Genomic DNA, 26,934 nt, shown 5'->3' with positions numbered 1-26,934 from the left:
ACAAAGTTTTAAGATACTGTTCATTAACTGAAAGCTAAGTGGTGAAAGAATACAAATGCAAGCATTATAATGCTGTGTTTAAGAGAGAAGCTGCAGCCCATGGCAGCTTAAGAGACGAATCATTGTATAACAGATGTAGTGAGAAAGTGCAGGCTTAGGGTGGCAATGTCTGCATGCATCAGCAAGAGCTGGCTGGAATCTGAGAGGATAACAGATTACTGAAGGTGCATCTCTGTGTTAGAAGGGAAGGGATGGTTCCTGCTTTTACACAAGTCACAAGAGCATCAGCAGAATCTGGGCTCACACTTTTCTAGGTATTTTTTATGATACACAGAAATCCTGCTAAAACCTGTGGGGGAATTTCTGATTCTATTAAATTTTCACAGTTGTATTTTTGCTGCTTCTTAATTAAGTAATAATAGAATAAAGAAAAATGCTATTGAAAAAAAGGACTGTGGCTATTTCCTCCTCCTAATGGAATTGCTTAGTTTATCTCTGGGGAAGATGGTTCTTTTGTTAATAAAAGCATGAGGTAAGATTTGATATCATTTTTGCTTGAGAAATGCAAGGCTAAGGATGTAGTTTGGATGGAGTAGCTGGGAAGAAGACAGACACAAACTGACAATATGAAGTTAGAGGTATTTGGAATTACTATGAGTAAATGAGAAGATAGCATTTAAAAGAAAAGTCAAAATAGAGAAGAGGAGCTCCTTAAGAGTATGTCAGAAGGAGAAGACTTATGGACACATCTAGAAAATGATGAACATGTCTGTGGCAGAAAAGTGATAACAAATATCTAGAAACAGTAATGACCTCTACTGAATTTGCAGTATTTCCTTCCTATTCAATACTTCCCCATCTGTTGCCATCAAGTTTCCGCTGAACAGTTTTTTGATTTAAAATAGCTTGTGTTTCTTATAATTTGGGGAATTAAAAAAAAGGTATTGTATTGTTTATGACCAGATGCAGCTCTGTGTGGCAGAAAACTTGAAAGAATGTGGCTTAAATATGATGGGAAGCATGATTGTTTCTCACATAAAGAATTCCAGGGAGAAGTGGTCCATAGCAGGTATGGTGACTCCGTAGTCAGTCATCAGGAACCCATGCTCCTTCTAGATCTCCATTCTGCCACCCTGAGGGCGAAGCTCTCATCCTTGTGGCTGCCCGTGTAGTCACTCCCACAGAGCTTCTCAGCTGCATTCCAGGGGATAAGACAGAGAAATGGAAGAAGAATATATTTTTTCTTTCCTAATGAGGCTTTCTGGAAGTTCCATAGAACACTTCCATTTATGCAGAACTTTACACACATCTTACTGACCACTACTTAGAGATAAAGAAAAGCGGAAAACGTAGACTTTCAGCTGACTGCAATTTATGAAGGTCAAAATTAGGACTCTATTATTTTGAGAGATAAGGTAAGAAAGTGAACTTGAAAGGTGACAATGTGCCTCTACCACAGAAAGATGCAATCCAGCATGGAGGGACATGGTGGGCCAAGTGGGAACCGTGGCTGGGTGAGCTGGACAGCAGCAGGAAACCAAATTGTGGAGTGGACTGACTGAGAAAATCAACCCCACTCCAGCCCTAACCCCTCAACCTCGCCCTTGAGAATGTTCAGGAATTTATTGGAGGACACTAGTACAATTGCTATAGGATGCACAACAAGGGCTCAAGTCATTCTTCTTGAATATTCTATTTGATCTCAGTAAGACTTACCTGTACCCAGGTGGCAGACGTATGAATCATGGGCTAGGAAGTCCTCTTGTCCACTTCTTAGACCGTGACAACTTAGATTTTACTTCACTCTCAGAACTCCTTTTTATACCCACATCCCACCTCTGATTTATACTTCTATATTCTGTCATCTGAAACATCTGTTTTGATAAAAATATCTGATTAGGTACCTTTTAAAGTATTTCTAGCAAACATTTTCTCTTTTTTATTAAACAAATATATGTTATATGAATTCAGGATTATTGCCAGCACCTCGGCCAGTTATATAAGTGTTGATCTGTGAATCAAAATTCTGATTTGTGTTGTTGATACCCTATTTGTAGGCTTTGCTTGGGCTTTTCTGGATAAATATGAAGGGATCATCAGGGTTTGTGTTAAGGTCTCTACATGGTTAAGATTCCCAGAGGAAGGAGAAAAATGTGCAAAAATTATTGTCTCAGGCTCCTAAACTGTGCTTCAAGAAGACAACAGAAAAAAAACTCTCTCTGAGGAGGGAAAAAGTAAAAAAACATGTTTTTCAATTTGGGCCACGACAATAAAAATTGGTGTACATGGTGGGTTGCCAGTACAATATTGGTGCAAAAGTCCCTCAGGGCTACTTCCACAAGACTTGTTCTGCAGTCTTGACAAAATGGTGGGAAAAGAGAGGGGCCCATAGATTTTTAATTTTATTTCAATCAGTTGTGTTTCAAATCTTTTGCAATAAAACATGAGGCCTAGTTTTTTTTTGACTGGCATAAATTGTACATTAATGGTAAAATAACATTTAAAATTAAATAAATTTATTTATGGATCTAATAGAAATCATAGTTAAAGATAAATTTTGCTCAGCAAAATCAGGAATTAACAAAACTTTTGGTTTTAGAGCCCCCTTTATACTCTGAAACTCTACTAAAGATATCAAAAAATTTATGTATTTATATTTACAATAATAGAAATTAAAATGTTTAAAAATTTTATATTAATTTAAAACCCAATAATAATCCCATTACATACTAGCTTAAATAATATATTTTAATGAAATGACTCTATTTTTCAAATAAAAGTTTAGCGAGAAGAATGGCAGTGTTTTACATTTTTGCAAATCTCCTTAATATTGGGTCTAATAGAGAATTGCTGGATTATTGTAACTGCTTCTGCATCCAATTTTTTTGATATGTTGCTCTGTTCGAAGTAAGTGAAGAAACTGCAGTCTTGCATACATGTATGTAGTTTAAAATGGAAGAATATTTTAATAGCTTTTAAAGATAGCTGTGAATAGTCTTCTTTGGAACTACATCCAAACTTTGCTGTAGTCGTTTCTTCAAGATTAATTGTAATGTAGAATCTAAAACTATCTCAATACACTTCTCAAGACATTAAAATCCACTGATCTATTGTGTAATGTGAATGTTGATTTTGTAATATGATGCATTGAACACTTAGAGAATATTGTTATGCTGAGTTATACGGATCTTCCAAATGTTGATGAATTTCATTACACAATATCAAAAAATTTCGTTCATTAATATCGCTACCAAAATTCATCAGGCAACCCTTTAAGTATTGGAAAGCTGTCAAGCTAATGGAAGCGTTCACTTGAAGCTTAAATTGTGCTATTGGCAATAAATACTGTCAGTTGTTTTCCTTAAGTGAGAGGCTCATTTTGTTCATTTCTGAGGAAATGTCTGCCAAATATCCAAGTCTGAATAACCACATTTATCTACAAGTTTTTCTTTTCAGTAAAAATTATTTCACAAAATAGCACCTAGTTCAGCTCATAACCTAATTGCACTTTTTTTTTTTCTCACAACAATCATACTTCAGTATGCAACAGCAGGGCCTTATGTATACTTTCCATTTTGTCACACAGAATGGTGAAAAGATAAGTACTCAAGGGTCCAGATTTAATAACACTAATGCTTTTTGCTTTTGCTGTGTCCCCAAGGACATTCTTTTTTTTTTTTCTTGAGGTGGAGTTTCACTCTTGTTGCCCAGGCTGGAGTGCAATGGCGCAACCTCAGCTCGCTGCAATCTCCACCTCCCAGGTTCAAGTGATTCTCCTACCTCAGCCTCCTGAGTAGCTGGGATTACAGGCAGCTGCCACCATGCCTGGCTAATTTTTTTTATTTTTAGCAGAGACGAGGTTTCGTCATATTGGCCAGGCTGGTCTCGAACTCCTGACCTCCCAAAGTGCTGGGATTACAGGCATAAACCACGACACCTGTCCAAGGACATTCTTAAGTGAAAGTGGATGTATTGGCAGTGAGGAAAATAATAAAGAGACTAATATGAAACTACTATACAGTTGGTACCACTGCATTGATTCATCTTAAAATGTCAGCTGTTGAACTCATCATTGTTCTGCACATTCAGTGTAAATCTCAACACAGTGAAACAGCAAATAATCTTATTATTAAAATGCCTCTGAGTTTGCTGACCCCCTGAAATTGTCTTGTGGGACTCCCAGGGGTCTGCAAACCACATTTTGAGAACTGCTGAAGTGTTTGAAGGTATGATTCCACATAACTAGATACCATTGGATTTTAGTGTTCAGTTATTTTTTCAAACTCCTTGAAAGTTAATACAACATAAATTAATTTTTGTGTTCTTAATCACAATCAAATAAATAGTTTACTGAGCAAACTTATTTTGGTAATTGAAAATGTCTACTAGTGACATAATGGTTGAATATTATGTCTTCCCTGCTAATCCTCTTCTTTGAAGTATGTAAATTACAGAGCAGCAGAAAGCAGATGATACTCTCTGAGTTCTATCTTGAAAGATGATGGGTTAAGGAAAAAAATGCTGTTAATATATTATTTTAAATTGTATCTGAATAACTCACATTTTCTTCAATGACTTTTGATCTCTTATTTTTTAAGAATGTATTTCAGTCATTCATTTTAACTATTAAGCCTCATTATCCAGTAAGATAGATTATTTCCATGTAGTGAGTATACATTACTTACAGTTGGAATTGATTTTTTTTCCTTCTAGTTATCTGTGTTTCCCTTTTACTAGCCACAGGGCATAATTTTATTGGAGCGTCCATGGAGCTGTCTTTCAACTTCCTTTGTTCACCTTCCCTTCTCTCCTGGAAACTTCACTTGCCATTCATTCTTCTTTGAAGTTGTCAGTTTCTTTCTGCCTCTTAGGATTTCTCTCTCCTCAAGTGTGTTTGCAGAGCATACCCCAATCAACCGAGTCCTTTCCTGCCTAAGTAAAAATAAGCCTACAGACCTTTATTTACTTTTTGATATTAACTGAAAATCTACATCGGAGATATGAAACATTGCACAGTCAGCTATCTCACTGGATCTTTCTTCTCCCCTGTTGGAGATGAGTTGTTCCTATTCCATATGTTTTCTCACCTCCTTGGGGTGCCATCACTTTCTCCCTTGCATTGCTGGTCTGTGCTTCCTTTCTCTTTCATTTTAGATTCTCATGGTCTAGCTCTTGAACGTTTTTTTTTTAAATCACATATTTAATCATAATTCATTTTTTCCCATCTGCTATGGACTGAATGTTGAACCCCACTCCCAAATTCATATGTTGAAGCCCTAATCCCCAAGGTGATGGTATTCAGAGATGCAGTCTTTGGGAGGTATTTAGGGTTAGATAAGGTCATAAGGATGGGGACCTCATGATGGGGTTGAAAAGAAAGACCAGAGAATTTGCTGTTCCTCACTCTTAGCCATCTGAGGACACAGCAAGAGGATGGCTCCCTGTAATCTAAGGAGAGAGCCTTCCCCCAAAATAACCATGCTAGCAGGCTGATCGCAGACTTCTAGCCTTCAGCCTTCAGAAGTATGAGAAATAAATACCTGTTGTTTAATCCACCAAGCCTATGGTATTTTGTTATGGCAGCCTGGGCTGACTGAGACATCATCTATCTGGAAAATGCTTTTCCAATCTGTCAGTTCGACTGCCTACTTTTCCCATGTCCATACTTGATCGAGCTGCTGAGCAAATCTCACAGTTCCAAATGACTGGTGATACAATCTATTTCTACTCATCTTCAGCACTATCTAGCAGCCCTTGTAATTAGAATGTCTTTAGAATGGGAGAAATTAGTGGCTATTTTGATCCTTTTCTACCCTCTTCATACTTATCTCTGTTTCCTGGTCCATTCTCAGAGCAGAGAACGGCTTCTACTTCATTGGAGGGAGTGTAAATAAACATATGGTACAGAGAATCTGGACTGTTATCTTTGCCTCTGTCACATTCTGACTGGGCGATGTTGGAAAAATTATCTTCTCTGAGGTATTCTTTTCATTTGCAAACTGGGGAGGTATCAGTGTCAATATCACAGGAAATTCTGAGTATTAGTTAAACTCTAATCACACTAATTGGGACATAAAATATAATAAATTATTATTGATTGCTACGTTTGTTTATATTAAAAAATTGAAACCCTTTTGGGGCATTCTCTCAAATCCTTGCCACTGTACCTTTAAATTTTTCTATATTTATGTTTATTTTTTAACTTTCTCCTTCTATTATAGTGCAATAAGAGTCCTTCCTCAACTTAAACACTTATTCTGCAGCAGTGCTATGCCTTCACAAGGTATTTGCTCTGTTGCTTTTACATATTACCTCCTCTCTTCTTCATCTTCTTCCTCAACTGGAGCCTTCCCCTTAACCTTTAGATCTGTACAGGGTCGCTGATATTTTAACGTAAAGCTATTTGTTTCCAACTCCCATTATTCTATCTTGTTCTTTTTCTTAGACCCACCAGTCCTCCTTCATCTGGCTAATGGTTCATCATTAAAGATTCTGTTTAGTTGTCACTTTCTCTAGAAATACTTCTGTACTTCCTACAATTCGGCCTAGATGACTTTCTACTGCAGTTCCTTAGAAAACTGCTCCTTCCTGTTAAAGCATGTATCATGCTGGAGTTGCCTCATTGCTTGCTGGTGTCTCCAAAAATATTGTAACTCTTTCAGAGTCAGGAACCTGTATTTATTTCATTTACTATCATATATTCAATACTGCACACAGTGCTTGGGATATACTAGGCATTCAGTAACCATTTATCAACTGCATAAAGAGAAACAGATAAAGCTTATGAAACACAAGTAAGGAAGTTGAAAACGTTGGGGATATTTAAAAATCATGATTTTGACTACTTGCTAACTTACATATTACCTCGGAGCTCTGTTGGAATTTGTAAGATACATTATAAAAGTTAGCAAAATAGAGACCTGGCAGTGGAAAGGCCTAATGCTAATCCTATGTCAAATATACTTTGAGTAATTAAGTGGTCAGTGCAATTTTAAACTTGCTGAATTGCTTCTGCATTTCTATCTGCAGTCAGACTTATTTCTTCCAACGTGATAATGGTGAAAGGATTTGTGCAAAGACTTTTTTCTTATTTCCAAATAATCCACAATAATATTTTTAAATTCCCCATACTCCAAATAGAACTCACCTTACTTATAAAGGGAATTTGGGATATTTTGAGTATGATGCAGAATATATTGATGATGTTAAAAATGTTGGACCGTTGAAAGACGCAATAAGCCAAACTGTCCCGCTCCTTTTGTTTTGTGATGGAAATGGGAAGAGCTTCTGACAGGGAGCATCTTGAAGAACACAGTGTACTACTTTGACTCATAAGATTTTATGAAAGCTATGCTCTCTGAGTTAAATTATATTGGCTGACTCCTAGGACACAGAGGGTACCCTGTGACCAATAAACTGTTTTAACATTTTTTCAGTCATGGTCTCTGCTTCCGTTTTAAAATTACACCAGTCACAAAGAGCCGTGATGACTATCATAAAAAAAAAGTGGTGGGCTGATAGTTATATGTAGCCACAAACAAATAGCTCTCCCTGTTTTTATACATGGGGCTAGACCTTAATTATTAAAACTTTCCATCATATAAATCTTAGCAACCTCAAAGTTAAGGAAAGTTTTTCCTCCTGGAAGGAAGTATTGACATAGACATTAGAGGGGAAAAAAGAGAAATACTATAGCTTGATCAGGACCCGTGAAATGCTCTCTTACTCAAGTGAGTCATTTGCAATTCAGTGACCCACATTCTAGTTTCATCCTAATCTTCATCTCCACCAGATACTCTGATAATAGCACCTGTCTGTCCTCCTACATGCAGGTCTTTTCTCCACCTCCTTTTGAGAATAACGGAGGAAAGAAAGAGAGATGTAATTCTCCTTATTGTACTGTGTGTGGGAAAGTTGCTGAGGCACAACAGATAAAAAAACAAAGAGGCTGGACTGATGACCATTGTCTTAGGGTACTTCCTTACAGTTCTCTGGTCTGACTTAATAAAAAATCACGGGAATATTATTTTTAATATTATCCTATTTATGATAATATATAAAAGAATGACATGTTATAATACTTTACTAACACTTTTTCTGAACTTAATACTTTTGCTGATTAATCAATGCAAGTTTTAGCTAAAGTTCTTAATTTGCAATCCACAGATTTGGATGTGATTGTATCCCTGTAGGTAGCATTGGTTTTTGTTTGTATACAGGTTGACTTTCCTTGGGACACTTTACTGGATTGCCCAAGGAATTCATGATTTGGAAAATGTTAAGTATTGTTTATATCTCTTCACAAAGATTTATAAATATTGCTACAGATAAAGATATAGCTATAACTCTGTGAACTGTATATTATATAGATACAGTATATAGAGTATCAATTATAGATGTGTGTATGTGTCTGTTTATGTATGTGTGTGTACAGATATAAATACATTGGTACATATATGCTTACAATATCTAGACACATGCATATACTATCTATCAATATATAAAATTATTGACATTTAGATCAAGAGTTTCACTGAAAAAGATCCTGGATATGTTGAACATTTTTCTTGGAAGGAAACACAGATCAGAATAATTTTATACAGGGATCACTAGGATGAGAAACTGCTTAGGGAAAGAAAAAGAGATACAGAAATAACTCGCAGTAAAGTCAAAGCACATGAAAGAAAGAATAAAATCAAGACCTTTTGTATAATTTCAATCATCTTATATTTTTCTTTGAATTTTCTTCTTGGTTTGATTTTACTATAATGACTACCAATGAATGGCCATGCCAATATTAACAATGAATGAACTAAACATAAATAATCAATTGAATTACTGTCTTCCCGTCACTCACCATGGACACATGTTCATTTGGAATAAAATCAGGGCAAAACTAACTGAGATTTAATGCGATTTCTAGAATTAATACCCCCCACTACAACAAATACATAGAGAAAATCCTGAGAATATAGTTATTCTCTGCTAGAAGAGGGCAGAGAAAAATCCACCATATTTTTATCATGAAAAATTTACTGATGAGTTCCACAAACAGTTTTGAGGGCCTAAGATATGGCAATGGAGTGCAAATATTTTACAGATGCCTTAATTTTTTTTTTTTTTGACTGTGCTTTGGATTTTTCACCTCTGTGGCTAGACAAGATAGAAATGTCCCAGTATTCACCAATTTTACTCTCTATTTAGTTGGGGAAATGTTGTGTTGAACAATCCAGAGAATATATACTTTCAAAGGGTCTCTAAGCACAGTTTGTTCACAGTCAGTGATGCACTTGAGCCAGCAAGTGTTTAATTTCTAACTTAATAAAATTACCAAAATGTGGATCTTAAAATAGAGAGGTATTTAAGAAATGTCTCTTTGGGGAGTGATTGCTATCAACCGCACGTAAAGCACAATTGGATATTGCAATAGTACTTACTGTAAAAGAGCATCTGTTCCTGGGCCTATTAATCCTCTTGCTTATAAAAACCATCCACCCCTGAGTGCAAAGAGGAGAGTGGGGGTGGCAGAACTCACTGCTGGAATCCTCAGGTGGGGAGGGCGCGGGCCATTGAGAGCATCCCTTAAAGCCACTTTAAGGCACTAAAGTCCAGCATCTGTTTGCTAATATTGTGTTTTCACTCTGCTAGGCCATGTCCAGTTTATTCAATCTAATGTAGATAATGAACATGAAATCTTTAGGGTGGCTAAGGACATTTCCTAATGAATAAAAGAACCTTAGAAGGGGAAATGATGATAATGGATGAAGCAGTGTACTTTGAATCACTAGACTAAATAAGTTGGACATGACATAATAGCTTCCTGTTTTTGCCAGAGACTCACTCTGGCTCCTTAGAGAGAAATTCAATCATTTCTGTTTCGGTCAACTCTTTATCAGCTGTTAAACTATTTGATGAATAGCTCCAGCGAATATCCTGGGGCCTGGAATTTTTATGAATAGCTTAAGGTGCTTGTCTATATAACAGAAGAATTTAGAATGTTTTGGCTAAGCATATTTTCCTTGCCAAATCTTGTATCCAAAATTAATTGTAATCAACTGATGTGCCTAATTGGTGTCTTTTGAGAGTTGCCTTCATTTTCATTTTTATATTGCAGTGGACTAATAACAATGAAAACACATTGGTGGTGAAGAACACCACCAGTTTCCGTAAAGCTGAATCATCCTCTTTTAAGTAGATGATTCTTTTTAAAAATGAGAATAATCTTCTGAAGTTCCAATTAGGTTCCCACTTAAATAACAGTAAAATAATAAGTAGTTCTTATACAGTGCTTATTATCTGCTGAAGTTCTAAATGCTTTACATATGCTAATTCGCTTAATCTTCCACAAAAACTCTAGTCACAAAAACTCTATGAGGTAGATAAAATTAGTATCTCTGTTTTACAGATGAGGAAACAGATCCAGAGAGGTTTAGAAACATATCCAAGATCACAGAGCTATCAGGTAGTGAAGTTATGATTTGAATTATAAAGCCTATGCTTTTTAACACGATGTTAGTACTTCCTCTCGAAAATTTATAATACCAGTTAGGACTATTTAGTGTTGCTGATTTACTATCTGGTAGTAGAAAAGATAAGTTGGAAAATATTAATGTCATTACTAAATAGAGGAATTAGCATTGAAATCCAGTGATACTTAACCCTGTTGATCATTTCCAATTAAAGATGTTTAATGCACATGACCTTATGCTTTTTTAAGGCTGCAAGGAACAGAGATAGATTTGGTTACAGTGTGCAGTGAGGGTTTTGATGAAGGAAGAACAGGAAATAGACTGAAAAGCTACATAAGCCCTACACTGAGAATGTAATTGTAATTCTGTAGTCACGCCTTGTGAGAAGTGGAACTTTGTTCAGCATTCAACATTACTCTGGTAATAACCTGGTTATCTTGTGTTGCCTCCAGGAGGATGAGTCCATCATTCTCTTTTCTTGAGCTCTGCTAGTTAATGCCTTTGCCTCTGTTTTAACTGCTTTTCCTTCTGCTGCTGCTAGCTGACTCTGTCTTTATATGTTTCATATTTAAACTCCCTGAGAGAGAGTATTTGTTTTAGTTGAATTGTCACCATCCAGTCTAAGGGCATTTCTTATGAACAGAATCCTGTGACAGTCCCCTGTAGATGGCTGCCTTAGGATCCAACATCCATTCCTGTATCAGACAGTTGTGGCCAACATTGACAACTGATGCCTTAGAAATTCCTGGGGCTAATTCTCTCAGAAGAAAGCCAAGGGCAGTTAGACATTCAATGTATTATGTTGAAACTGTACTTACATATATTTTCCCCCATATTACATAAATGCTAACCAGCCTAATAACTTTTCTCAATTAAGCTTGATATCAATTACAATTAATAAAGTTCCTTTTTAAAATAAAGGAAACTAGTGTTTTCTAAACACATAATTAAGGTAAAATTATTAGCTAAGTATTAAATCTGAAGAAATATTCTACAGTATGTATGAATGTAAACCTACACAGCTAACTTCCTAATCCTCACCCTTATTTTCTTACGAAGATTTAAGAACAGAGAGCAGATGTGTCTCTCATTGAAGAACTAGAAGTTTTCTGTTGAAGTAAATTCTTTCACATAAGCCTTAAATTATTCAATTCTGTTGCTACTGGCTTCCTTTTATTTGGCTGTTAAAAAAAGAAAGAAAGAATTACTCTGAAGTTCCAGGGCACTACATGTCTTTCAAATGTTAAAGATGGCCAGCTCAAGTAACAAGATACATTAAACAGAAAGGATTCAGTCCCTGCGGATAGCTAGCTGTCCTCCTGCATGTGTTATTGCCTTGACTTAATGATGGCACTTCCTGATGGATTATTCACCGAAGCTTCTCTCACTAGCAGGCATCTTGTATCCCCCCGTATTTTTGTGACAGTTTAATATGGCAGACCTCCAAACTGACCCTCATGTAGTAAGGAAAATGATCAGTTGGGAAAAGAGGAGAAAACTAAAATGGGAATAAAAATGAGTTGTGGTTAGCTGGAGTTTTCTCAGAAAACTGAGATACCCAGGTCAGATTTTTTTTTTTTAACTTTTCTTTCTTTTGTTAAAATTTGATATGTTTTGAAGTAACAGGTCTTCATTGATTTACTTCTTCTTTAGTCTTTACTTGATAGATGGATTCCAAGCTCAATATGCCAATTCTCTTTTGTTACAAAGAATTTTATTTTATGTTTGCCATTGAAAAATGTCTTCAGTACACTTTACCTGAATGCAAAACTGTGTTGTGCGTTTTCCCCCCTACTGATCTCTGGAAATGTGTTGTGAATTGTCTGTTGTACTAAATTCTGGCTGAACTTTGGTTCCAAGTAGCTTAGAGACAGCTCTGTGCTGCTCATTACTGGAGATGTTTTTAAGCCCATGGTGGCAGGTAACGGAGAGGCTCGCGAAATATTTATAAGAAATAGAATCAACTGGATTAGGAGTTGGGAGTGTGTTATGCCCAGACCGTTTATTCCCCGAAGAAGACCACCAGAGTCCAGAGTCAAAGCCAAGTGGCAAGGATCTTTAATGCAAGTTCGAACTTGGTCCCTCCGTTCTACAACATACAAGAGGGCCCCGAATGATGCATGTGCCCGCTTTTTATAGCCCGATGCATACAGGATATGTAAGGTTACAGAGGTACAAAGGAATTCTTTTGGTTGCAGCATCACAACTGGTAATTGGTTAATATTTTAAATTATACAATTAACAGTTTTCTATTTGTTCCCGCGCATTTAGTAAAACTACAAACGGTTGTGACCTTATCAGGGGCTCTCTAGGTGGTGTTTCTGAGGTGTGTGTGGGGGGCGTGTGTTTGTGTTGGGCTCAGGAAGTTGGGACAAAATAGAGGAATGTGTTTGTACTGGGCCCAGGACTAAGATATGTGGCAGACACCGGTAATTAGAACAGAACAGAGCAGGACAGAGACTTTCACAACGTTTGTCCTTACAATGTCTGGAGTCTATAGATAACCTAATCGGTTAGGTCCGAGGTCGATCTTTAACTAGGCTCAGGGCACCGCCCGGTGCTGCCAGGGCGCTGCCCGGGCTGTTTGCCTGTGGACTTCATGTCTGCCTTTTAGTTTTTTCATTTGATCTCTTTCAAGTGCACCACTAAATTGCACCGCAAGTTGAGGTGGGTCGCTTAACCCCTTAACCCTCAATGTCTTCATTGGTAAAAGGGATAGATTTGTCTTTGTCCTCAGAGGTGGCTGTGAGTTTGAAACATTAATATCAACTGTTTGGGACACGATGCCATTTCTGGGCCATTTGAAAATACTGTTTTTATTAGTTGAATATAATTCCCTAAGAAAACTCTAGTAGCTGAATAATGCATTGTTGGGAGAGAAATCATCCAGTAAAACAGCTAGCATAGAGATAATTTATCTTGAATTTACCCGTGATACCAGAGAATATCAGACTTTTATAGACAGAAAGGATTTTTGTAGCTGAGTATATGCAGATTTTTATCTTAGATGCTATGGAATTTTCATTAGTTTCCCGAGAGATCCCAGGGATATTACAGAAAAAAGGGGATTGGATGTTTTCCTTCTCCATTTTTAAAAATAGAATTCAACATTTTTTCACCAATTCTGTGGCTCCAAAAGATTTCAAATGAAGTATTTTGCCAAAACATATGTGAAGATCACCAATCATAGATCACGAATCATATTCAACATCCTCATTTACAGAATAAACTGATCTCCAAATCTGCCCCTCAATTAGGCGAGTCTGTCATTTTAATTGACAAAAGAACTGTAGCATTTTCAAAAAATTTGCTTAAGATCCTAGAGTGGTGTTTTTCAACCTTGGCCGCACGTTGGAATCACCTTGAGAGATTTAGAAATCTCAATGCCCAGGTGGCTTCCAGGCCAATTATATCAAGTCTCCACAGGTGATTCCAACGTGCAGCCAAAGTTGGAAACCACTGGCTTGGCAGGAGGGAGAGGTGACTTTGACTTAAGTTGGTAGGGAAGTGTTTATGGAGAAAGTAGTTTCTGAGTAGGATTTGAAAGATGCGCTGAATTTTGTTCAGAAAAAATGTGGAAACATTTAAAGTGATCTAATAATACTGGTTTCAGAGACTAAAGAGTTGTTAATGTACAGAGAGAGTGAATCAGAAGTATAGGATGACATTACGAATCAGAAATAAATTTAAATTTCAAATTCTGGCCCTATTATCTACTACCTGTATAAAGGTGGCCAAGTTACCTAATCTCTAAATCTTTTTATTTCCATCTATAAAATGAGAAATACAAGCACCCACTGATAAGGTTTAATGAAGGCCAAATGACAAAAGTCGTAGAAAGCACTACCCTCAATGTCAGGTAATAGAAAGTGCTCAATATACGGCTAATACCAAAACATTTTTTACCAGCTGAATATCATTGAAAGTTAAGGCGAACCACTAATAGAATTAAAGCATTTAGGGTCAGATTGTGGGAGCCTTGAATGCCGAGATAAGCAGATTTTTCTTTTCCCTTTTCTTTTCTCTGCATTGAAGCCTGTTTTTGAGCACAAGGCCAAAGCAACCAAAGGAGTATCTTGAGATTTGTGCAATCGCAGTGTGCAGGAATGACGGAAGAGAGAAGAAAGTGGAGGCTGGGAAACCAGATAGAGAAGGTGTACAGTAGCGTAGGGATGGGCTCCTGAGTTATAAGAGTTGAGATCTGTGAGGAAAATTTGTAGATGAGATATTGTTCAAGAAAGTTCAAGTAGAAGACAGTAACTGGCAGTAGGGGAATCTAAATGAAAGAAAAAAGTCAGTGACTTTAAGATAGAAATAGTGACAGAGGAGCCCAAACCCAGTTCAGATGAAGAGATAACGAGTTCATTATAGACCTTTTAAGTCTGAGGTTGGGGCAGAACTGTTAAAAAAGAAGGAGAGCGCAGAGTGGAAATGTCATGTGAACATCAGGGGGAGGGTCAGGCATGACAAGAGAGTTTGATAACACTCACAGTCATAGGCATTATGATTGATGGGATGAGAGTGAAATCCCACAGGTGAATTGGAAAGTCAGAGGAACACAAAAATCGTTCATATTTCACAGGTGGCTCAAAATTTGCCTTTTACAACCCTCCATTTCATTCTCTCTTCCACTTTCCTGCCATTTAATTTCTTAATCACTCTTTTCCAAAAACCATTTGTTGTTTCAGTCCCTCTGGAATGATACTCACTTCTTCTAATTTTCTTCTATACAGCTGAGATTTTTGCATATTTTATTTCTCGTGACTAAAATGTTCTTCTACTCTTTTTCTCTTGGGCTACTCTTCTAGGTCCTTCAAAACTGAGGTAATATTTTTTTCATCCTCTTTATAGCCTTCTCTAATTTTACCAGTAATATTCTTCTTTTTTATTAATACTTCGTGTATATTTTTACAATTACATAAGTTAAAGCATGATTTCATGTTTAGTTTGTCTCTCTAACTAGATAGTAAGTTACTCCTAATATGTTAATTGATTTATAGTCACAGATGTTTGACAGACTTATTGAATAAATGAATGAGTATTTCTCTCACATCTGTGTCAATACTCATGCTCTAAGTCTCTAGGGTGTCATCTGAAAATGTATGCAAGTGTTTTATTTTCTAATAAAGGCTGACAAATGCTGCTGGTATTTGACACATAAGACCCAGGAATGCTAAATATTCTGCAATGTATGAGACACTGCTTCACAGTGAATAATTATTTCTTTCTAAATGTCAAAAATGGATCACTAGGAATGCTGATCTGAGGAATGGTAAGTAGCTACTACCAAGTAAGGCAATTGAAGTGGGCAAAGTCTTCCTCAGTTGACAACATAGTCTGGTATATCCCTACTTGAGAGGCAGAAACAGGTATGCAGTAGTTTTTAAGTACTCTGGGCAAGAGAGAAAAACATTGGGGGTAGGGAGTGATAAAGGAGTTTTAAATGAGTTCTGCTCTTGATACTATTATTAAATGACACTAGTAAGCTCTTTTTTACTCTAAAATGTAAATTACACAATTTGATTAAACATTGGAAAAGATTGTACTGCAGATCTCACAATAATCAACTGCTTGTTTAAATTCTTAGCCTCTTGACAGTTGCAAGAAGAAGCAGTCAGTATAATTTTTTAACATCCTCAGGATAGTGAAAAGTCCTTAAGAAGTGTTTTCTAATTAAAATTATTTAGATTCCTTCTGAAATATAATTATTTAATATATTTGTGTTGTAACAAAATTGTATTGAATCAATGTCAGATGATCCCAATAGCCAAAAAAAAAAAAGAAAAAAAGAAAAAATCCTGTTTTCTGTTTCATGAATCATCTTAATTTGGAAAGAGTCATAAGATTATTCCAAAGAATTTCATTGTCCTTTCACAGAGTTGTTTACCCAGTACCCCGTCAGACCTGCATATTTACTAAGTGGCTTTCTATGGGACCATTTCCTATTCATTTATTATGCATCTTCCCAAGTTCAAGGCAAAGGTTGCCCCCACAGTGAAGTCATTTAGTAAAAACACAGTATGAGCCAAAGCAGCCTGTTTCTAAGAAGTCTGTTATTTGGCCTCTCACAGAAGGAGGGAACTGTTCTCAAGAGCACTATGAGAAGTGGGATATGCAGTCAGTGGTCCACTCTTGTGTGCCATAGGATTTCTGAGTCGTGAGTGCAGAGAAATGATCTACCTCCTAGCAGTGCTGAACCATTGTTGCTGTGGTACTCTAGAAAATTCAGTGAGAAAAATAATTCATTGTATAACTTTTTTCCAGGAACTGCTTCTAAAACTTTCTGAAACAGATGATATCATTCAGCTGGTCACCAAAAGGTGACTTTTTAAAAAAATCTGATACAAAGATAATAAAGATACAGATATTGTTCTCAGTTTTGGAAAGGGTAATGTAACAATACATTGTGTCTATATCTCAGCCCTAGGCCTGTCTTCAAAACACATACTAGAAATTAAGACCCTTAAAAATGTCCACTTATTATTTGTTTTGTAAACCTCATGGTGAATGATATTTATGATCCCAATATAATGCTTAAGAAATAATTGTTGAACAGATGCTGGGGTATAGTATTTTTAAAATTTTATTTTACTTTAAGTTCTGGGATACATGTGCAGAATGTGCAGGTTTGTTACATAGGTATATACATGCCATGGTGGTTTGCTGCACCTACTTGACCCATTGTCTAGGTTTCCTCCCCTCACCCCCCAACCCCCAACAGGCCCTGGTGTGTATTGTTCACCTTCCTGTGTCCCTGTGATCTCATTGTTCAATTCCCATTTATGAGTGAGAACATGCGGTGTTTTGTTTTCTGTTCCTGTGTTAGTTTGCTGAGGATGATGGCTTCCAGCTTCAACCATGTCCCTGCAAAGGACATGATCTCATTCCTTTTTATGGCTGCATAGTATTCCATGGTGTGTATGTGCCACATTTTCTTTATCCAATCTATCATTGATGGGCATTTGGGGTGGTTCCAAGTCTTTGCTATTGTAAATGGTGCTGCAATGAACATACGTGTGCATGTGTCCTTATAGTAGAATTATTTATAATCCTTTGGGCATATACCCAGTAATGGGCTTGCCGGATCAAATGTTATTTCTGGTTCTAGATTCTTGAGGAATTACCACACTGTTTACACTCCCACCAACAGTGTAAAAGCGTTTCTACTTCTCCACAGCCTCACCAGCATCTATTGTTTCTTGACTTTTTAATAATCACCATTCTGATTGATGTGAGATGGTATCTCACTGTAGTTTTGATTTGCATTTCTCTAATGATCAGTGAATGTTGAGCTTTTTTTCGTATGTTTGATGGCTGCATAAATGTATTCTTTCAAGAAGTGTCTGTTCATATCCTTTTCCCACTTTTTGATGGGGTTATTTGTTTTTTTCCTGTGAAAATTTTTTAAGTTCCTTGTAGATTCTGGATATAGTATTTTTAAAGTTTTCTACAGCAAATTAAAAAAAAAATGGTATTTACCAGGACAGTGTCATATGAAAAGAAACCACAAGGTGGCACCAGAGTATTTACTGTTATTCTAAGACAATGATAGGGTAATGTTCTTTTAAAGGATATTTTTAGATTTTCATGTAAATGACTTAAAAACAGGATTAAAATTTTAAATTTCAAATGTTTTCTGGGTCGGGGTACTATTTTGCCGTCAAATGTGAGAACACCCTGGGTAAGCATTTTAGACGACAAAACTGAGGAGAAAGTCAGAAACGGAGGGCTGAAGAAGGGATGTGTCATCATAGCATTCCGGAGGCTGATAAAAATGACTACTTTGCTCTAAACAACACAAAATCCATATATGTATCTATTGGCATGTGTGTATATGTATGTGTATACATACATCCATTGTGTACATTGATTTTACAAATACATTTTACACGTATTATGTATAATATGTATGTCATGTATAAAACATATAGTATTATCTGTAATATATGCTATATGTAATGTTATCTATATATCATATAGCACACACACACATGCACCCACACAAAGCAGTAGATCATTTTCCTCAAAGGAAGCTCGCTGGGTTATTTTGTGACTCCATGCCTTTCCTAGAATTGCTCCCTGTCTCACATTCCTGTTCCTCTGAACATTCAAAAATTCCTTCCTTAGTAAAGCACTTCCTGACACCTGCCCAGGGAAAACCTATTACTAGCTCTATAGTTTGTGCCCCATTGTTTCCTTACCTAGTTTTATATCAGCATCTATGCCTTTTCAGTGGACCTATTTATTTTCTAACCTGCCTTATTTTATTTAATTGTACATCCTTTGAGGAAAGAACTGTGTCTTGTTTGCTTTTGCCTCTGAGAACCTGGCACATAATGGGAATCTAAGAAATGCTTCATGAATGAATGTCAGGCATTTCATACTGACAGAGCAGAATGAAAGAAAAGCCACACAGAACACAGAATGTACTTTAAATAATGGTCCCAAAGTGAACATTTTCTGGCTAATATTGTTATCAATCACATTTAATCAATAACAGTGAGTATAAAATCATAATTAAATTGCTAATATCACGAATGTGAATATTATCATTAAATGGTTACTATTCTTCCTATTCCTTGGGGTGTGGAGTAAAATAAACTAATTTTAACAGATATGAAGGTTAGAGAGATAAACATTATTTTAACCATTTTGCATATTAACATTAACTTGTACTTGCATAACTCTCCACCTCCTCATTCACTGCATCTATAAACTGAATCATATAAAACTAGACTGAACACTGATCCTTCCAAATGCTGGTTGGCACTCCCTTATCAGCTAGAAGTTTAAGTTTTTTGAAACCCCTGTTTACAAACCTTCTGCTTATTTCCAAATAATGTTGCAATGCTAACATCTGAGCCAACAAGACTTACTTTTCAAGAACCAAATGCTCAGCTAAATAAAGATACAGTATCTTGGAGTTATGTGGGTTAATTAATACTTTTGTGAGTAGTTCAGTTTCTTTGAAGGAAAAATGTTTCAGATAAATAAATTTGTATTGTATAAAATTGGAATAATATTTTCAATGGCAACATTGTAACAAACAATATTTAAATTTCCATTGTAAAGCTAGAAAATGGAATTGATTAAGATCTCATTTCTGCTATATATCAATATGCTAAAATAACACATACGCACACTCATACATGCCCACACTTTCTATCTCCACTAATTAAGGTCTTAAATGAGTTGAGATTAAAGACAGGTAATGATACTGCATTCTGACCAAACAAAAAGTCTCTCATGATGTTCACTGGACAAACTGAAAGGCAACATAGAATCTGGGCACTGCAGCTCTAACTCTGCCATTTTCATGGACTTTTTCACATTTTCTCAGACTTAAAGAATGAGCTATTTAACATCGAAAATCTAGAAGAGATATGAACATTTTCTGTGTCTTCAAAAGTGATCCTTGTTCTTCCCAGGAATGTGAGAAAAATTATTTCTCCTTCCCAATGTATGTAGATTTTGTAGAAAGAAATGTAAAAATATAGATAGTAGAACCTTAAATCTATGCATATAAACCATTGCTCTAAACACGGACAGCACTAACTGCCACACATTTATTCATTGCAGAAACAATCCCATGCATACTCTCCTCTCTGTATCTCTCCTCTATTTCCTCTGTCATCCAGGAACAAACATACGTATTTTGGTTATTTCTTCCATAGTTTATGTACTCTTTTAAAATCCAGTTTTCTGTGCATGAGTTATGTATCACTTTGATGAATCATTTCCACAAACCTTTAGCAATACAAATCTGTTTCTTTTATTAACAAAGTGTTTCAGATACCTTACTTCCAGAATAGAGGACAAATGAGTGATTTGTGAAAGTTCCCTCTGTTTCATCACACTACATTTTGTCCTCTCTGCCTATACCTTTGGCTGGTTCTCTGATTAATACAATGTTAGGCACTCAGTGGCCAATTATTGAAAGTTTGATTAATGAATAAATGCACCATTTGCCCAGTTGTTGAATTAAAGACTTTGAGATGAGAGTTGTCAAATATATGTGTTTTGACTTCTTACATTGTTTACAGAAATCTCAAAGTATGGGTTATTTTATATATTCTTTTCATGTTTAGTCAATGCCTAGCAGAATTTTCTTACCCAAAGAATGTATAATAATGCTGTCTTTATAATTTCTAATTCTATAATTGTGTTTGAATGGTGGCTCTATCATTTATTAGCTGTATTAATCTTTTTATTTTCAGGCTGGTTTCCCTTTGTAAAATGCAGAGAATAATAACTGGCTAATAGGTTTCTCTAGAAGATTAAATGAAATTATATGATAAAAACTGTTAACAAACTTTATCCAGTCATTTATTGCTGCTTAATAAACCACTTCTAAAATTTGGTGGAATAAAATGAAAACTATTGTATTATGCTCATAGATTCTGTGGTTTAGGAACTGAGGATGTCTGGTACCTCAGAAGGCTCAAATAGCTAGGGATGCATCAAATGCTGGTGGTGCAATCATGTGCAGAGTTTCTTATGTACACACATAGTTGTAATGACTTGAAGAACAAGCTCCTTTGTGGTGTCCACTGGGTATTGTAAAGTATCTTCTCCACTTGGTGTGTGCTTCTTGCAGCATGGTGACTGGGCTCCAAGAGGGAGTGTCTTCAGAGAGAGTATGTGGAAAGCAAGCATTCCAAACAATGAGGTGGAAGATGTGTGGCTTTTCTGACCTAGCCTCAGATTTCACAGGAAGTCACTTTCCCTATGTTTTTTTAGTTACAAACTGTTCACTACATCCAGCCTAGATACCAAGGAAAGGGGAACTAGACTTCATTTAAGAATGGGCAAGGTCTTGTTGCAGGAGGACCTATGGGTGGAAGACATTTTTGTGGTCATCTTTGTAAAATGCAGTCTGTCTAAATAGTGCTTGGCATATACTAAGTAATCAAAAACATTTTGCTATTATTGTAAAGGGTCCTATATAATTACAGTGTATACTTATGGATATATATATATATAGAGAGAGAGAGAGAGAGAGAGAGAGAGAGATGCAGTCTTGCTCTGTCACCCAGGGTGGAGTGCAGTGGTGCAATCTCTGCTCATTGTAACCTCCACCTCCCGGATTGAAGCGATTCTCCTGCCTCAGTCTCCTGAGTAGATGGGATTACAGGTGCATGCCACTGCGCCCGGCTAATTTTTGTATTTTTAGTAGAGACGGAGTTTCACCATGTCAGTCAGGCTGGTCTTGAACTCCTGACCTTGTGGTCTGCCCACACCGGCCTCCCAAAGTGCTGGGATTGCAGGCATGAGCCACCTCACCCAGACTACTTATGGATACTTTTGCATTTGTAGTCTGAGCAATAGGCTCCGAATTTAATAAGAACTCTGAATTCAGCACCTGGGACAGTGACTCACACCAACTGGCTGTCAGTCATTATTCGTTGAATGAATATGAATGTTTTGGTGAATGAACTTGTTCTATCTCCTGATCACACATTTGAGTTATTGATCTTCAGTGCCAACTGACACCTTTTCCTGGAATGAGCTGGAAGAGTTTGTCCACTGAGATGACTAGAGCCTATAGATTCGTGATTCTTACATGGTGAGACAATGGTGCCCAGTTCTAGCCGGGTGCCTTCCCTTTATCTTTGGGTAACTTATGGCAACATTGTGAAGATGTTTCAGCCCTCTGAGGTTAGCAGGGACAGAACGTTTTCTTGTTTGGGCAATTTTTTGTGTACATGTGTTGTAACTTTATCTTAGTTTTCTTTGCTATTTATTATGTTAACTTGCCTTCACCTATGACTCAGTCCTTGTTTTTGTTTGATTTGCTACTTAAACTTCCTGCCTTAGTAATCTTATTGAGTAACATGACCTTAAAAACCGGTCTGTGTGTATCTGCCTGTCTATCATTCTGCCAATCAATCAATTGACTTATCAAAAACTGTTACATACACATAATTTCTAGTCCAAACTGTCTACTCTTCATCTTCACTTGTCTATCTAATAGCAATCTTAAATTTCACGTTTCCAGAAATAGATTTTCTGATTTTCCACTGCCCTCAGGAACTCATCAACCTGCATCCAGAGACCTCCTTCCCCTTCTGTCTTTATACTTTCAGTTGCTCTGGTTGAAAATTATCTTATTCTTTCTGCCTTCTCTTTTTCTCCTACTATCTGATTCAATATGCATGATAATTTTCTTGGTTCTGCCTTTAAAATACATTGTCACCTTTCTCACATTCCATGGCTGTGGCTCTGATCCATTCCATTCTCACCTCTCTCTTGCATTCTATTTTCATAGCCTCCTCACTGGTCTCAGCACTTCTGCTTTTTCTTCCTGCATTCTATTTTCAATGAAGTGGTCAGAATGATTTTTAAAAAATATAAACCAGTTCATGTCACTTCTTTATTTAAAACCTTCCTATCCTTCTCAGTGTCTCTTTCTATCTAATTCAGACCTCAAGTCAAAGTTCTTACGATGACCTAAAATGCCCGAGAAATCCACAGCTCATCCTCCACCACACATATCCCCATATGACTTTCTTCTTGGTTTTCTCCCCCATTCTTCACCGTATCTATACTGACCTTTTGCCAAGCACGCTCCTGCTTTGGGGCTATTGCAATTGCTCTTCCCTCATCTTGAATTTCTCTTCTTTCAGGTAGTCCCAAGACTGGCTGTCTCCTCTTCAGGCTGTTGTACAAATGGCGCCTTTTCAATGAGTCCATCCTGATCATTCTACTTAAATTATAACTACTCCAACATTCTCCATCATCCCTCCCCGCTTTATTTTTCCCACAGCACTTTTTCACCATCTGACATTTATTTTACTTATTTTGTTTCTTGTTCATTCCCTTACTGGAAAGCAAGTGGGATTTTTGTCTTTTTTTTATCGAACTTAATCTCTCTGAGATCCTAGCATGATGCCTTTCTCAGGGACTCAGGAAATATTGATCAAATCCATGAGTAAATTAATAACATCCAAAATATTATTATATGTTTATATTCAAATGAAATGAACTTTGTCACCTATAAGATATTTATCAAAAATAATACCCATCAAAAACAATATATATTTTTTTCCGCAAGCTAGATTGTTTTAGTATTCTAAGTTTATTTCATGTTACTTTGCTTTCCTAAGAGTCTTGACAGGCTATTGGTCCTTTATTAAGTGTTTTGTGCTTATTGATGCAACTTTTCTAGTGAAATAACTTATGAATTTAAATTCCAGGAGAATCTGACTTAATTTGTATCTTCATTTAAATATATTATTAAAAATGAAAGTGATTTGCGGCCGGGCGCGGTGGCTCAAGCCTGTAATCCCAGCACTTTGGGAGGCCGAGACGGGTGGATCACAAGGTCAGGAGATCGAGACCATCCTGGCGAACACAGTGAAACCCCGTCTCTACTAAAAAAATACAAAAAAAAAACTAGCCGGGCGAGGTGGCGGGCGCCTGTAGTCCCAGCCACTCGGGAGGCTGAGGCAGGAGAATGGCGTAAACCCGGGAGGCGGAGCTTGCAGTGAGCTGAGATCCGGCCACTGCACTCCAGCCTGGGCGACAGAGCGAGACTCCGTCTCAAAAAAAAAAAAAAAAAAAAAGAAAGTGATTTGCATAATTTGGGAGATATTGTTATGTATTTTTAAAATATGATCTTGTAAGTTATTTTTTAACAAACACAGGGAAGTAGCGATTTCTACTGTAAGATAAATTGAGACCAAGGGCAGCCAATACTATAAAATTATAGATATTCTGGTGTTATAAATATGTTTAATATAAAAATACTTGACCAAGTGTAGATTGATTCTTCATGCTTAAAAACAAGATCAAGAAAATAATTTAGCAATCTTCTAAACCAAAGGTAGTAACAATTGTGAATTATATGTATCATGAAATTTAGATGGATAGTCTGGCTATGTGATTTGCTTTTTAAAAGCTTATATGAAGAACTGTGTAAATACTGCTATTTACTGAGATTTCTAACGAATGAGGTGCTTTACCTCTGTGGATTTCTCTTAACAGCCAGAGAAAACATTATATAAACAAAACAAAATAAAACATTCATTTTGTTTCAAAAATGAACTGTTTTGCTATTTTTAAGGCACATACATGTGGTTCTGTCACTTTTGCTGTACTTTTAATTTAGTTATCAATTTTGATACATTATTTGAATATGCTAAATTTAAATTTGAGTTGTAAATAAGACATGATTGGTTAAAATTTAGGAATATTGAAAATTGAGTAAACATTTATGAATTGGTTTATTTATAATGACAAAGTTTTCATTAGACAATTACATATGCATGTTTATTTCTACAATATAATTAATTTTCTGTGATGTTAGAAAAGTTTCTTAAGGTGATATACTTAATAAGGTGAATATAAGAAAAAAATTTCTAATTCAGAAGGGATTATGCCCTGTTAGAGTATTCTTTAGGCAAATGATGAGCTTTATAGTAGTGTATTAGTCAGGGTTCTCCAGACAGATAAAAGCAATAGGATAAATGGGTGGATGGATAGATAGATGAATACATAGACAGATGATAGACAGATAGATGAGGGGATTTAATAGGAAAATTTGCTTTTTTAATTTTGGAGGCTGAGGCATCTCACAAAGAGCTATCTACAAGCTAGAGAACCAGAGAAACCAGTAGTATGGCTCAGTCCAAGTGTGAAGGCCCCAGAACTAGGGAAGTTAATGGTGTAATTCTCAGTCTGGGGCTGAAGACCTGATAACCCAGGGGAATGCTGGTACAAGTTACAGCATCCAAAACCTGGAGAACCTGGAGTTCTGATGTGCAAAGGCAGGAAAAGAAGGATATTCCAGCTCCAGAAGAGTGTGAGAGACAGAACAAATTTGCCTTTCCTTTGCCTTTTTGTTCCATCTAGGACCTCAACTGATTGATTGGTGTCCACCCACATTGAGGGTGAATCTTCATCACTTAGTTCACTGATATACATGCCAATCTCTTCTGGAAACACCCTCATAGACAACCCAGAAACAATGCTTTAGTAGCTATGTGAACATTCATTAATCAAGCTGACCCCTAATTTAACCACCTCAAGCAGAATAACTAATGTAGTTGGACTACAACACAACCTAAACTGGGATTCAGACTATGTAAACATGCGTGGAGAACGGATGGGGGTGAATCGTGAATGAATCACCAGGGGTTTCATTGAGTGGGGAACTCTGAAATCCCCTAGTTGGTCCTAATAAGCAGAGACAAAGCCAGTCATGATGGGCTGTACTTCCCAACAAAGCCTTGGTCGTTGTGGAAAGCAGTGGTCCTGAGTTCAGAGTCGTGGCTGGCATGTGAGTTCATTCAAGGCTAATTGCTTGTGTCTGGGACTAGAAGAAAAAGCAAACAAAGACTTAACCACCTTTTTTTCTTTTTACTGAAAGCATTTAAAAATCTTGATAGAAAAGCAACATTACCTTGGGATTTCTTACACAAAAGGGGTGAGAAGTATTAGCTCATTTTACCAGAGACCACTCTACAGCTTTGACATTTGAAGAGCACAGATGCAGATTTTGCTGCCCCATAAGAAAGAGTAAAGCAGCATCTCAGAGTTTCTCTTTGCATATAACTTTCGGAACTCTCAAAAATATTTTGAAAAAGAGGCCTTGGCAATTATTTCAGAATCTATGATGTAAGTGTTAACAAGAGCATGAGAATTTGAGCTAATATTGTTTGTATGACTTTGTTCCTGTGATGGTTAATTTTATTTGTCAATTTGACTGGGCTGAGGAATACCCAGACACCTGGTAAAACATTATGTCTGGGTGTGTCTATGAGGGTGTTTTCAGAAGAGATTAGTATATGAATTGACATGCTGAGTGAAAAATCTACCCATACCAATGTAGGCAGGCATCCTCCAATGTTTTGAGGGCCTGTGTAGAAAAATAGCCACAGAAAGGGCAAATATCAGCTTTCTCTCTTTGTTCTGGGATATCAACCTCCTCCTGCCTTTGGGCATTGGTGTTCCTGGTTCTTAGGCATTTGGGCTTGAACTGGAGCTAGACCACCAGCTTTCCTGGGTCTCTAGCTTGCAGTTAACAAATGGTGGAACTTCTCAGCCTCCATAATCTGGTGAGCCAATTCCTCATAATAAATCTCTTTGGATATATTTATATATATTCTATTAATTCTGTTCTTCTGGAGAATCTTGACTGATACAGCCCCCATTAGCTGGTGAGGTCCAGGGAGAATCATATTGCACTAAAATCACAATAACAATTTCTGCTTTATGGAACTACACACAATGGCTGTATGGCTACCCATGTCTGGTATATAATAGTTATTCAGTAAAAGTTTATTCAATGAGTAAATATTTAGAAATAATAGAATACTATCAGAGGGCTAAATAACAAATCTACCTTCTTTGGAATGCAGGATTTATATTCTAAGGACTGAGTGTGAAATCCATCAATGAGACTAGTTTTGTGATGTTGATAAATCATCTCCCTTCTTCATGCTCATTTTTCCTCGTGGGAATA

The 26,934-nt window shown here is 36.6% G+C and overlaps 1 long non-coding RNA gene across 2 annotated transcripts; it reads right to left on the bottom strand.

Annotated features, from left to right (window-relative positions):
- On the bottom strand, positions 1-26,934 carry LOC117075074. Of its 2 annotated transcripts, XR_004433836.1 has the most exons (4): positions 26,815-26,934; positions 23,022-23,127; positions 1,717-1,874; positions 1-1,194 (listed from the first exon to the last, which is right to left on the bottom strand). It is a non-coding gene; the product is annotated as an uncharacterized LOC117075074 (long non-coding RNA). The 2 variants fall into 2 exon arrangements; XR_004433835.1 differs by lacking the exon at positions 1,717-1,874.

This window comes from Trachypithecus francoisi, unplaced genomic scaffold, assembly GCF_009764315.1.
Source record: "Trachypithecus francoisi isolate TF-2019V2 unplaced genomic scaffold, Tfra_2.0 Lachesis_group5, whole genome shotgun sequence".
In the NCBI taxonomy this organism is placed as follows: Eukaryota; Metazoa; Chordata; class Mammalia; order Primates; family Cercopithecidae; genus Trachypithecus; species Trachypithecus francoisi.
Note: the sequence above shows the minus strand (reverse complement) of the source record. Positions and strands in the feature narration are given on the sequence as shown.